Consider the following 12,706-nt stretch of genomic DNA (forward strand, 5'->3'; position numbering starts at 1 on the left):
GCTAACTGGAGCCTTGTAAATGGATGTTTCCCTTCTCCTAAGTTCCTTTTGACCATTTTATTGGGGCTTCTGAAGCAATATCATGATTATATGCTGATTTCTCTAAAATCTGCCTAAAGGTTGAAACCTGTGGAACTGCCATTTTTGTAGGTCAAATGATCAATATCCTCAATTTCAGAGTATTCAGCATAACATGTGATCTGACTCCAGGCTCTGAACTGAACTGCTCTTAATCCATTGTTTCAAGTTATAAACGTTGAAAAGTAGACACTCTCTTCTACACCAGTTCCTCCTACTTTACTTGCTATATGGGAGGACAGCATTCAAAGTTTTTGCCATACAAGCGATTCTAGAAATAATGGCCCACCACCCTCCTTGCCTTTTCATATGCTGTGCTATTTGATGATACATATTGGGAAAAAAAATAGGAATTATACAACTGTTGATGCCAACATCTGCTGTTGCCCTAACTCCCTGAAAAACAACTTGCTTGGTTTTATGGAAATAAATGTATTGATTTAATATAAAACAAAACATTGAGATCATTTATAGGATAAATTATATGTAAACATACTGCGTCAACAGATATTTTAAAAATATTCCAAATATGCCCTTTTGTATCAATAATGTTTGCAGGCACATACATTCTTCCATACAAAAGTAAACTTAACATCTTTCATGTATAAATATTCCTATATGACTTTATACAAATATTTGGATCTGTGTTGATACTCACCGACAAGTAGAATAAACCCCTTTAAAATTATCTTTGTGACAGCAACAATTATTTCAATGTATAAAAACGAGACCCACATTTGTTTATTATTATATGGTTGTTAGTGAAAATTAAGTTCATGAAGAGGAGGACAAAGGCAGCTCTCGTTTCAAAATCACTGAGATCTAAAATGTGGTTTCATGAATATAGAAGGAATGTGTATGCAGGCAACAAAACATGTACTGTGTGCAGTGGAAGGAATCTTTTCAAACAAAAATTTTTCAAAGCCCAGCAATGTAGTTTGATGACCTTTGGTTGCCAGTGTAAATATTCTGAGCACATTTACCCAGAAAAAAAAAAAAAATCATTTTCACAGTATCCTGGACGTTTGTTAAATCACTACAATTATACCAGAAAGGTCTAATCTAAAACAGGAAGACAGTAATTGGTCATTTATTTAAAAATCACTGAATGTTAAGAATCCAAACTTGGTTTTTTGTTTGTTTGTTTGTTTTTGCAATTTGTATGCTTTTTCACCATACTGTGTTAGGAGGATGTTTCTGGAGCTGGGCCGTCCTCTGCAGTATTCTCTGGTCATGTAACTGTGAGCAAGTTGCCTGACATTAAGTCTCAATTACTTGACTGGAGATGTAATTCCTATGACATAGGATTGTAGTCATGTGCACTTGCTTATTACAGCACCTGCCACACTAGACACTCAATAATGGAGCCAAATTTTAGTCTTTAGGAAATGTTTTGCAGTTTTGTGACAGTGATCTGTAGAAACTACAGAAACTAGTCTAGTTTCCTTTTAAGATTTTTATTTAATAAAACTGTTCTTTGGAAATATTTCCATCCCACTCTCCCTCTTGTTTTTCTTATCTCAATACTAAGAACTATTCTATGCTCAATGTAGTTGAACTGTTACATACTGGCTCTTTCCTATTGGTCAAATCCGATAGTTTAGTAACTCTTCTTTATTCATTCACTAACCCACTCATTCATTCAATAGTTTACTCTGTACCCACTGCTCTTGATTTATATCCATGCATAATACTCATTCTTACATCTCTTTAGTTAAATTATCCCAAGGACACTTGAATTTAATTTATATTCATATTTACTTAGACTATCAATTCACCAGATTATCCAGAGTATTATATATAATGTGTTTAGACTTCCTATGTTCTGAAAACACTGACAAACTTTGACTTACCTGCAAGTTAGGTTTATGGTTGTATTAGCTGGGTTTTTCTCAAGAAACAGACCAACAAGAAGTGTGTATGTGTATGCATGTGGGGTTGGGGCAGAGAGATTTATCTTAAGGAATATCCTCATGCAATTGTGGAGGTTTGGTAAATCCAGAATCTGCAGGGTAGACGAGCAGGCTCAACACCCAAGGGGTAGTTGCAGTTTGAGTCAAAAGGTAGTTTCCTGGCAAAATTCCTTCTTGCTCAGGGAGGTCAGCCTTGGTTCTAGTAAGGTCTTCAGCTGATTGGATGAGGTCCATCCACATTATGAGGGATAATGTGTGTTATTCAAAGTCCATTGATTTAAATGTTGATCTCATCCAAAAACACCCTCACAGAAACATCCAGAATAATATTTGTCCAATTATCTGGCACAGTTGCCCAGCCAAGTAGATAGATAAAATTAACCATCACAATGGGCTTCAATTAAAAACTAATACATGATTCACATGATTATTACTGAACATATTCTATTTTTATAATTATAGAAAAAAATCCTTCCTGTGTTAATTTACAAAGATAGAGGGGCTAGTTTTGCATTATCGAATAACACTTTATAGAAGTAAAGGTCATTCGTATTCAATAAATTTTTGTACCAGAAAACAATTTTCATTCATTACCACTTTTATCTTTAAGTGTACTAGATGTGAATTAATGTAAGTGTGCTCCAAATAAGTCAGACATTGTTTGTAGACTTCATCGTTTCCTAGTGTAAGAAAAACTTAATTCTCTCTCACTAAATCATTCATTCATTTGTGGAAATAATGTTTTAATGTTCAGAAATTCTGAATAAAAAAGGCAAAAAAGTGTACTAATAATTATTGAGTACATTAATAATTGAGCATATTCGACCCTTGATATACTAACACAGATTTCTGTATATTGGTATGGAAGATAAAGAGTTGGTTTGGACATCAGACAGACCTCAGTTAAAATTCAGATTTTATTATTTTTCATTATATATTTAAAATGGAATTTTATTTTATTTTATTTTATTTTATTTTATTTTATTTATTTTTAAAGATTTTATTTTATTTATTTGACGGAGAGAGAGACAGCCAGCAAGAGAGGGAACACAGGCAGGGGGAGTGGGAGAGGAAGAAGCAGGCTCCCAGCGGAGGAGCCTGATGTGGGGCTCGATCCCAGGACTCTGGGATCACGTCCTGAGCCGAAGTCAGACGCTTAACGACTGAGCCACCCAAGCGCCCCTAAAATGGAATTTTGAAGAGCTTTTGAGCCTCCTCAGCTCAGTTGTATTCAAGGGTCTTCTGTCTTTAGTCACAGAAACTTCTGGATGACACATTTTTCAAAGGGAAGGTTGGTTATGTCCCTGGCCAAATGATTTATTAAATCATGCATATCTCTAAAAGGAGTATGCTCCAGGTATTTTTATTGACTATTATCTTGAGTCATTATATATTTATTAATTTCTACATTAGGAGAAATGTTTTTAGATATTCTTTCTTAAAGGACACATAGTCCATATACTCTAAAATATTAAAAAAATCTACTTCTTGGGGCACTGGGGTGGCACAGTCAGTTAAGCATCTGCCTTAGGCTCAGGTCATGATCTCCGGGTCCTGGGATCGAGTCCCATGTCGGGCTCCCTGCTCTGCGGCAAGCTTGCTTCTCCTCTCTCTCTGCTCCTTGCCCCTGCTTGTGCTGTCTCTCAAATAAATAGATAAAATTTCTAAGAAAAATCTACTTCTTAAACAGTTTAGGATGCTGAGTAACAGAACTCATTTTACTGCATCCTCCCATCTGAGTATAGTCACTTGGCGTCTTTCCATGTTTTTGAAGAATGCAATGAAAAACATGTCATCATTATGGAATCTAACAGCAGAAATGAGTCCATGCTTTTAACCAACCACTGCCTTCTTTCCTTTGAACAGTGGGAGAAATTTCAGTGTAGTTTTAGGACCAGAAATACTCTAGGTGCTTTTTTGGAGCAGTTGCTGCCTTCGTTATATGAAATATTTTAAATGTTTGACTTATTGGATTTATCTTTTTGCATTGACTATTTGAACGCTCAAAGCCAAATAATATTCAAAACTAAAAAATTATTTAATATTACTATCATATTAAACATCTATCAAATACTAGCTTTGTACAAAGCTTATGACATATATTTTTAAATCTCCTGAAAGCCCCCTAAAAATAATGTCGATTCTGAAAAAATTATACTTAGTGTTATTGATGGATTCTTGTTAAATCCAGGTTTTGCTTTTGTGCCATTTTTAACTTATACTGTTTGGTTATAGTTTATATACCTTTGTAGTGCTTATATCCTTTGGTGAACTCAGCTACCACTAGAATGTAAATTCAAATGAAAACAAGTATTTTGTCTGTTTTGTTCACTATTATATCTTCAGTATTTAATCCAGGTGCTCAGAAAATATTTACTGAATGACTGGTTGAGTGTAAAAATGTGGGTATAAGTGAATATATACATTTAGCTTCATACAGAGTCTACTGAAAGAAAGAGACTGGATTTTATTATGTTCATACATGGAAACTGAGAGAATGGACTTATGAGCTATGTTCCAAGAGCTGCCTATGTTGTCTAAGGGTGACGTACAGCAGATGTTCATTGAAGGATCGCTGTTATATTCTGGCAACAATTTAGATGGGATATCATATATATTAACTTTATCTTCAGTAAACATTGTTCTGCAATCTATTACCAAAAGGAAGGTGAAAATATAGAGCAGAAAGGGCAATATTCTCTATTAAATTTTTAAAATATTGGTGGCAATATCAAGATTGCAAGAAAATAAAACAATAATCTAGAAATAGCAGACACAGATAAAATAGGATGAGGAGTACATAACTGATAACTTCCTAAAATTTCTTAAATTTACAATTAACAAAATAGATTGAATATGTGTCATGATAGACTTTTATCATTGTCACTATCAAGATAAAAGTTTAAAAAATATTTTAATGTTGGGGCACCTGGGTGGCTCAGTGGATTGAGTGTTGGACTCTTGGTTTCAGCTCAGGCCATGATCTCAGGTTGGTGAGATGGTGCTGGGGTGGACTCTGCGCCCTGTGCCATTGCAGGGTATGATTGAGACTCTCTCAAATAAATAAATCTAAAAAAAAGAGAAAGAAAGAAAAGAAAAGAAAAGAAAAGAAAAAAAAGAAAAGAAAAGAAAAGAAAAGAAAGAAAAAGAATGTTTTAAGACCACCATAATAATAGTGAAATTGCATTAAGCATTTTGCAGCCTATAAGATATCCAGTCATTATAAAATGCTTGCACAGGGGCACCTGGGTGGCTCAGTTGTTAAGCATCTGCCTTCGGCTCAGGGCGTGATCCCAGAGTCCTGGGATCGAGCCCCACATCAGGTTCCTCCACTGGGAGCCTGCTTCTTCCTCTCCCACTCCCCCTGCCTGTGTTCCCTCTCTCGCTGGCTGTCTCTCTCTGTCAAATAAATAAATAAAATCTTAAAAAAAAAAAAAAAATGCTTGTACAATGATTACGTACATTTTGCAATTAGGTCAAACCATATGAGTTTGCTGATATTTGACTTCTTTTGATTGAAAAATTAAAACATAATAAATGATGATTTTATACCAGGCTAAAACTTCTCAAAGCTTCTAGAAAGTTCATATCTTTCATTACAGTTTATTTTTAGTGAAGGTTACAAAAATCTTGGACCCAAGATGGTCTTGTTTACCACTGTGCCTTTATCAGACAATGTGTATTATATATTTGCTAAATATTTATCGGAAAAAAAGACTCTTGAATTTTGCAATAACTGTGGGTGAAGTAATGTAGATAGTATTTCTCCCAATGTCTGTTGTTTAGTTTTGCTTAATATGTTAATATATCCTTAACTATTTGTTCTCATGTTGGCTGGTACTAGATTTAAACATTGTTATGCCATTAATGATGCAAGTGCAACTGGAAACCCATTGATACTGCTTTGTTGAACAGAAGCAAGTCAGACTGCCTGACTACAGAACTGGAGTTTCTTTCCTTTTTATTTATTTATTTTTTTTTGTTACCTACAAGTAATATCTTTAGGATCATACCTGCAAGATAGGTGTTACTCTGCCTCTTCGGAAGAAAGTGTCTCCAAAAAAAAAAAAAAAAAAAGAAAAAAAAAAAAAGGTGTATTGGAGTAACTGTGATCTTAGTCACTCAGGCAGGAGAGGAACGCTCCTCTCAGGCAGCCTCCCGAGTCAGAAGTCTTTTAAGCACATCACTGGCCTAGCAACAGACATGTTCAGCAATAGGGAAATAAATCACTCGGATTGAAAGTAGTTTTTTCTAAAAGAAATGGAATTAAGATAGTGGAATTCAACCAGACTTGCAAAAACAAGATTTGACAACAGACACTGCGTGTGAGGGATGGGGGTTGATCTCACATTTAATGTCGATTTGGTTTAATCAGTTGCCCGCAGAACGGGGATTATTTAGTGAACACTGCCCTCTGCGTGTGCAGTCTCTAATGTGACAGCGTCAGGGCCTCGCGGGAAACAGAGATATGGACAAAGGGAAATTCAAACAAATGAGGCTATATTTCCTAAGCATTTTTATGGAGGAAAAATAAATCTACCAATAAAAGACACACTGTAATTAGTCTCTTTAATGGAAAAGTAGGGTCTGATTAAGAAGCTTCTGCTAATGCACTCTAGAGTTAGTTATAACCAAATTACTAAAAGTGTTCAAAAAACCCTTCTATTATGACTTGACTTGCTTTGTCTCATTTGTCAAAGGGCTTCTGCAACGTTTCTTGCTGAGCAAATGTCCTTTTTGCAGCCTTGCATTTCTGTGTGGGCCTGAATTTCTCAGCCGGTTGTGCCCGATCACCCATCAGGCACAATTAAGGGAGTGCATTAGTTCTTCAGTAGATAATAGAAGCTCTTAAAGAGCTTTCTATAAGAGTCTGCGTGGCCTATTTCTATATTTTTAAGTCAGCTGGATTCACTGTTTAATAACCTGAACAGCTTGAATAATTTGAAATCACAGAAATACACAGAAAAGAAAGAAAAAGAAAGGAAGAAGGAAAAAAAGACAGAAGTTGAGTAATATACTTTTATTCAGCAACTTCTGCACAGTTATCCTTTTTGTATACCTGAAATAAATGGGAAGATTATATCCAAACACCAGTAGTACTTGCTTAGTTACATAATATGAATGTGGATTAGCTAACAGTGCGTCTTTTCCTGTGCAGGGCTTAATCACTCTGAAGTAACTACATTGGTAAGCAATAGATAAATAAGGTGCAGAGGTGATGTATCAGTACTAGGGAAAAAAAAAAAAGCTGATTATTTTTCCTACATGTTGGCAAACGACATTTAATTACAATGATGAGTGCAGTTTGAAGAAATGGCTTTCAAATGCATAGAGCAATAGTAAATCTTCATTCATCTAACACCTAGATGCTTGGCACAGAGAGATTTTAATTGCAGAAATATAGGCTATCACAGAAAACATCATAAGATCTCTGTGTGTCTTGTTTTTTTCATGACAACACTGTTCCAACACAGACTGACTCTGTGGGAAAGGAAGATTTGCATTTTAGCCAGAACCATAGATGATGATTCCTTTCTAGAATAAATTTGAAACAGTGAACTGTTGATCTGTGTGTTATCTAGTTTCTTGGTTAAATGTGGTTATAAGTGGGGAAATGCCTAAACATGCCAGATGATCTGGAATTTCCTGATACAAATCTCTTTGACAAAATAAGCAGATATTCAAATGAATCAGTCTGACTTTTATGTAGTTCCAATTCACTTTTTTTTTTTTTCTAAACTTTTTCAATATATACTCTTGGAGTTCCAATTTCTGTGCAAAGCCCTTGAGATACATAGACAAATGCCACTTGGTCCTTGCTGGTAAGGAACCTAGAGTCTAGTGTCAGAGGCAAGGGAGTAAACAGAACATGATAATTTTGTGGTATGGTGATAATCAGCACAGACAGCTGTGGGAGAATAGCCGATAGGTCTTCCAGAAATGCAATATTGCTGAATTACATGATGCATTGAAGGGAAGAAGGACAGAGAGATAAAGCTGTGTGCAGCAGTGAAGGTAAGAGCAGGTTTGTGAAGAGCCTGGCATTTCATGCTAACGATTACACATTTGATCCAATGGGCAGCCGGGTAATCCTGGAACATTTTAAAAAGGAGAGTGACATAGATCTGCATTTTAGAAAGACCATGTGAGTGATTGTGTGGAATATATATTAGAGTGCTTAAAACTGAAAGCGGTGCCTCTAGGTCCTCACTTCTCTGGGTAATGTGTGTTGATTAGAGAGGATGAACCGCATCTTGAGGGACTGTATGTCCATAGCTTATGGGTTTTTCAAATGTAGGCCATCAGAATATCTTTAAATGTATGTTGTCTAAATTGTTAATTATGTGACTTGATCTCAAATGTTCTTGATGATTGATCTGAAAAACAATATCTAACTTTTGGTCCAAAATGTCATGTATTATATTTATATCCAAAGCGTTTTTCAATGAAAATCAAGAAATCAACAATTCATTGTGGTTCTATATTCTTATTCTTTTTCTATACTAGAGATAAGGCGACATAGGAAAAGACAATGAGACCAAAGTCAAGTACACTGCACATGTTTCATGTGGGTACTGCAGTTTCTTTGCAGTAAGTAGAATAAATTCTATATTTATTTTATTTCAAGCAGTTAAAAAAGAAAGTAAACATTGCAAGACTATCAATTAGGAGACTGGGGTTCTAGACCATGCATGCATTGATAATAAACAGCTGTGTACCTTTGTTTTTATTTTTATTTTTTTACAGCTGTGTAACTTTAAACAGTTCTCAAATCTACCTGAGTTTAAAATCCCCCTTGGAAATGATGTTATCAAAGTTATATTTAGTTCTTTAATGCTAATGGGGCCTAAGTGATTAACTATGCGTATAGATAATATATGCAGTGTGTAGCGTTTAGTTTTCTCAGAATCAGAAATAGAGAAGTATGATGGTGCCCAGGATTTTCAATTACACATTCCACTTGGAATGGAAATTTCCTTCCATTTCAAGTAAAATGTTAGGGATAAAAATACTAGCACCATTTTCCATGAAGATATGTCCAATATTTGGGTTCATGTATAGGTCATCAGGTTATTTTATTTATCTTTGGCAGGAAGTATCTTGTGTTGAGAGTTTTTAGAGCTGTGAAACTCCAGTGGAAAATGTGGCCTAATACATTTTCATGTAATTGTTTCTCTTTATTATAAAAATATGATTTATATTTTATCCTGAAAATCCACATTATCTTGCCCGACTCATCCTAATATTTGGCTTTCTTACTAAACTAGGAAAAGTGTATGTGGTTTGCATGAATGTTTGTGAATGAATGCTTGTTCCATATCTAATGACTTTTGAACAAAGAAATGGTTGTACTCTGGCATAAAATGTTTCAAAATTGTAATTGCTGAAATAACCTGGAAATATCTCATTAATTCTCTAAGTGTGACAGTTCTCTAAAGTCTTTGACTGAAGTGGTGATTAAAAATAAAAATTAACGCTATCCCTAGTTTTACCAGAAAGCTATTCTGAAAGCATTTTATGGTAATATCATGGCATGAATAACAATTTCTGTATATATTGTATTGTAGGTATAAATAATACAGCAAGGAGATTACCTATCATTTGATTAATCTCCAAAATGCTAACTCAATTTTTGTAGAACTGAATAAAGCTACAAATCTGAGTGTTAAATTCCGGGGTGGGGGAGGGGGGAGAAGTGCAAAATTACATGCACACACAGAGATATATCAGTTTAACCATTTCCTGAATGTTGTATCTTGTGTGATCACTATAGAAAATCTGGAAATAGTAGGTAATTAAAAATAAAGAAGAAAATTCACCTATAATCCCACCATGCAGATAAAATAGTCTTTAATATATATCTTTTATGTTATTTTTTGCTTCATCAAACACACATACACACATATACATTTAAAAATCATCCCATTCCCTAAGGGCAGTTAGGGTTACTCTTCCAGGGGGAAGAATGAGTAAGGAACAGGCAGGGCTAAGCAGTGAGAGAGAGAGATACGGGACTATGTGATCAGGCTCACAGAAATCCCAAAAATGTGGAGGTGTGGGGAAACCAGAGATAAGGGGACAAATCAGACCACCCTGCCCTAGGTGTGTGGGGTGGGTGTCTTTATGATAATCACCTGTGAACAACAAAGAATAATCAGCCCTTAAAAAGGAAGTAAGCCATTGAAGGTGTTATCAATAGAGATGTTAAAAGCACTGAAGTTCCCTGGTTAGCTTTCTATAAAAGACGAACCCTAAGGGCCCTCCATTGGCAACCCTGTCTGGACCCCTCTCACTCTTGAGAGCTTTTCCTGTATCTTTACTTAATAAACTTCTATCGCTTTACTCAAAAAAATTAAAATAAATTAAAATTTTAAAAATAATAATAAATAAGTATAAATAAATAAAAATAAAAGACCCTATGCTTTGGGTATCATATGCCCTAAGATATGCATATTATTTATAAGCTGTTTTTGTTTATTTACCAATGTATTTCCAAATCAATACATGCACTGTTACTACAACGTGTTAAACAGCTTCACAGATTCCTATTATATGGGTTCACTGCAATTAGCTCGAGTCAATATTATTATGCATTCACTTTATTTCAGATATCTATATATCTATATATATCTATATATATATTTCAGATATATATCTATATCTATATGTATATTTTACTACATGCTGCTGTGAATATATTTGTAGTTAGATCGTTGCACCTGATAGGCATTTCCTGGGAATAAAATCCTAAGAAAACAAATTCTACATCATAGACTAGGGTGATTGTCTTACTAATTTACATGCTGCTGATCAGTAAGGAGGGGCATGCACACTGCCACTCCATGCTCTTGAGAACAGGGGGAATTAGCTTCAATAGTCTGTCCCAAACTATGTTTTGAGGAAACCTGGCATTTAACAGATGTTAATAAGTATTCTAGAATAAAACTGTGAAATGGATGATAAAATTTGGAAACTACTATACGGCGAATCTCTCTTGGTAATTCATATTACACATTAAAATATTGAAAAGGCTATGAGAAGTACTCAGTTTTGTTAACCCAAGATTTCCTGAACCTTGGGGATCATAGAATTCTTTATTGATGGAATACCTATTAAGATACCTTAAGACATTCATGTTCTTTGGAAAGCAGTTTATAAAACATCACTTGCCATTTTGAAGTCCTACAGCTGGTGATGACAAGAATATTGTGTGAGTTGCCTACACAAATATCCATTCCCCTGCTTCCTTCACACAGATGACTGAGCCAAGCAGTGGCCCAGCTGAAAGGCTTTCTTGTAACCACCACCACAAACAAGATACAGAACAATTCCAATACCCAGGAATTCCCCTGGGCTGACCTTTTGCTGTTAGATTGACTTTACACTCTTGATTCTTCTTTTTTTAATAATTCAGCTCCTGGTTTACTATCACTATACTTCTCTCCAGGTATAATTAATTCTTGGTAGTTTCACTCTCATTGTAGATGATTTTTCAAACCATCTGAATCTTTCAGTGACTTAATCTCATCTCGGTCACACATTCATACCTTGACCTTGTTACCAGTTTGATAACACTCATCCATCTCAGTTTCCGGTATGCCACTCATCATCCACCACTTCGTGTATGTCGGTAATGCCTTAACCCTTGGGGAGCATACAGTCTTTCATTCTAACACCTTTTCACTCTCCCTCTTCGCTTTAGGCAACCCACTTCAGTCCTCTCTTTTCTCCTTAACCAGCTCAAAGAACTTGGCCAGTCCTTGTAACCACTGGACAGCTTGTACAGTCAACCTCCTCATCCCTTCCACACTTCCTGGAACCTGTTAGGCTCAATCTAAATGCTAAATTCACCTCTCCCTATGCCTGATCCTGTGCAGCCAACACGAAGCCATTCAAATTGGACGTTTTAAAAATTCAAGGTCGCTTCATCAAATAGGCTCTTAATGCTCCACAGAATTCATATCCCCATTTATCAATGTCCCATGTCCTTAGGTGACTACATCATATCATATCACGAGTTAGATGGCAATTTCTCACGATTTTAGATGACTGTATAACATCATAATCCCAATGCTCTTTTCTTTCCAAATCTCGAGCGTTGTTGACAATTTTTGTTCTCAGCTGATAGCACGGTGTCCTGATTTACTGGTAAAGTAGGAACAATTAAAAACAGTTCCCACCATATCGATCCTTGTACAAGAACCTGTTTCTGCATACTGCGCTTCAGACTTTACACCATGCACAAACCCTCTATGCTTCTAGCAAAGGCCAATCTCTTGGACACTACATTCAGTCCTTTATGCCTACTTAAAGACATTACTCTAGCACTTCAGTCTCTAAATAGCATTGTGATTTTTTCCCACTTCAATCTTCCCATCAGATTTTATTTATTTATTTATTTGTCAGAGAAGGAAAGAGCCAAGCAGTGGGAGCAGCAGGCAGAGGGAGAAGCAGGATCCCCACTGAGCAGGGAGCTTGATTCAGGACTCAGTCCTAGGACCCTGGAATCATGACCTGACCTGAAGGCAGACGTTTAACTGACTGAGCCACCCAGGCATCCCTCCCATAAGATTTTAAATAAACTGTTATTTTTCTCATCTTAAAAAAACAAAACAAAACAACAACAAAAAAAAAACAATGAAAAATGTTAAAGCTTCTATTATCTCAACTTCTTCATTCAGTACCTTTATCTTTTTTAAAGTCAAATGCTCCAA

Source organism: Ursus arctos, unplaced genomic scaffold, assembly GCF_023065955.2.
Source record: "Ursus arctos isolate Adak ecotype North America unplaced genomic scaffold, UrsArc2.0 scaffold_27, whole genome shotgun sequence".
Classification (NCBI taxonomy): Eukaryota; Metazoa; Chordata; class Mammalia; order Carnivora; family Ursidae; genus Ursus; species Ursus arctos.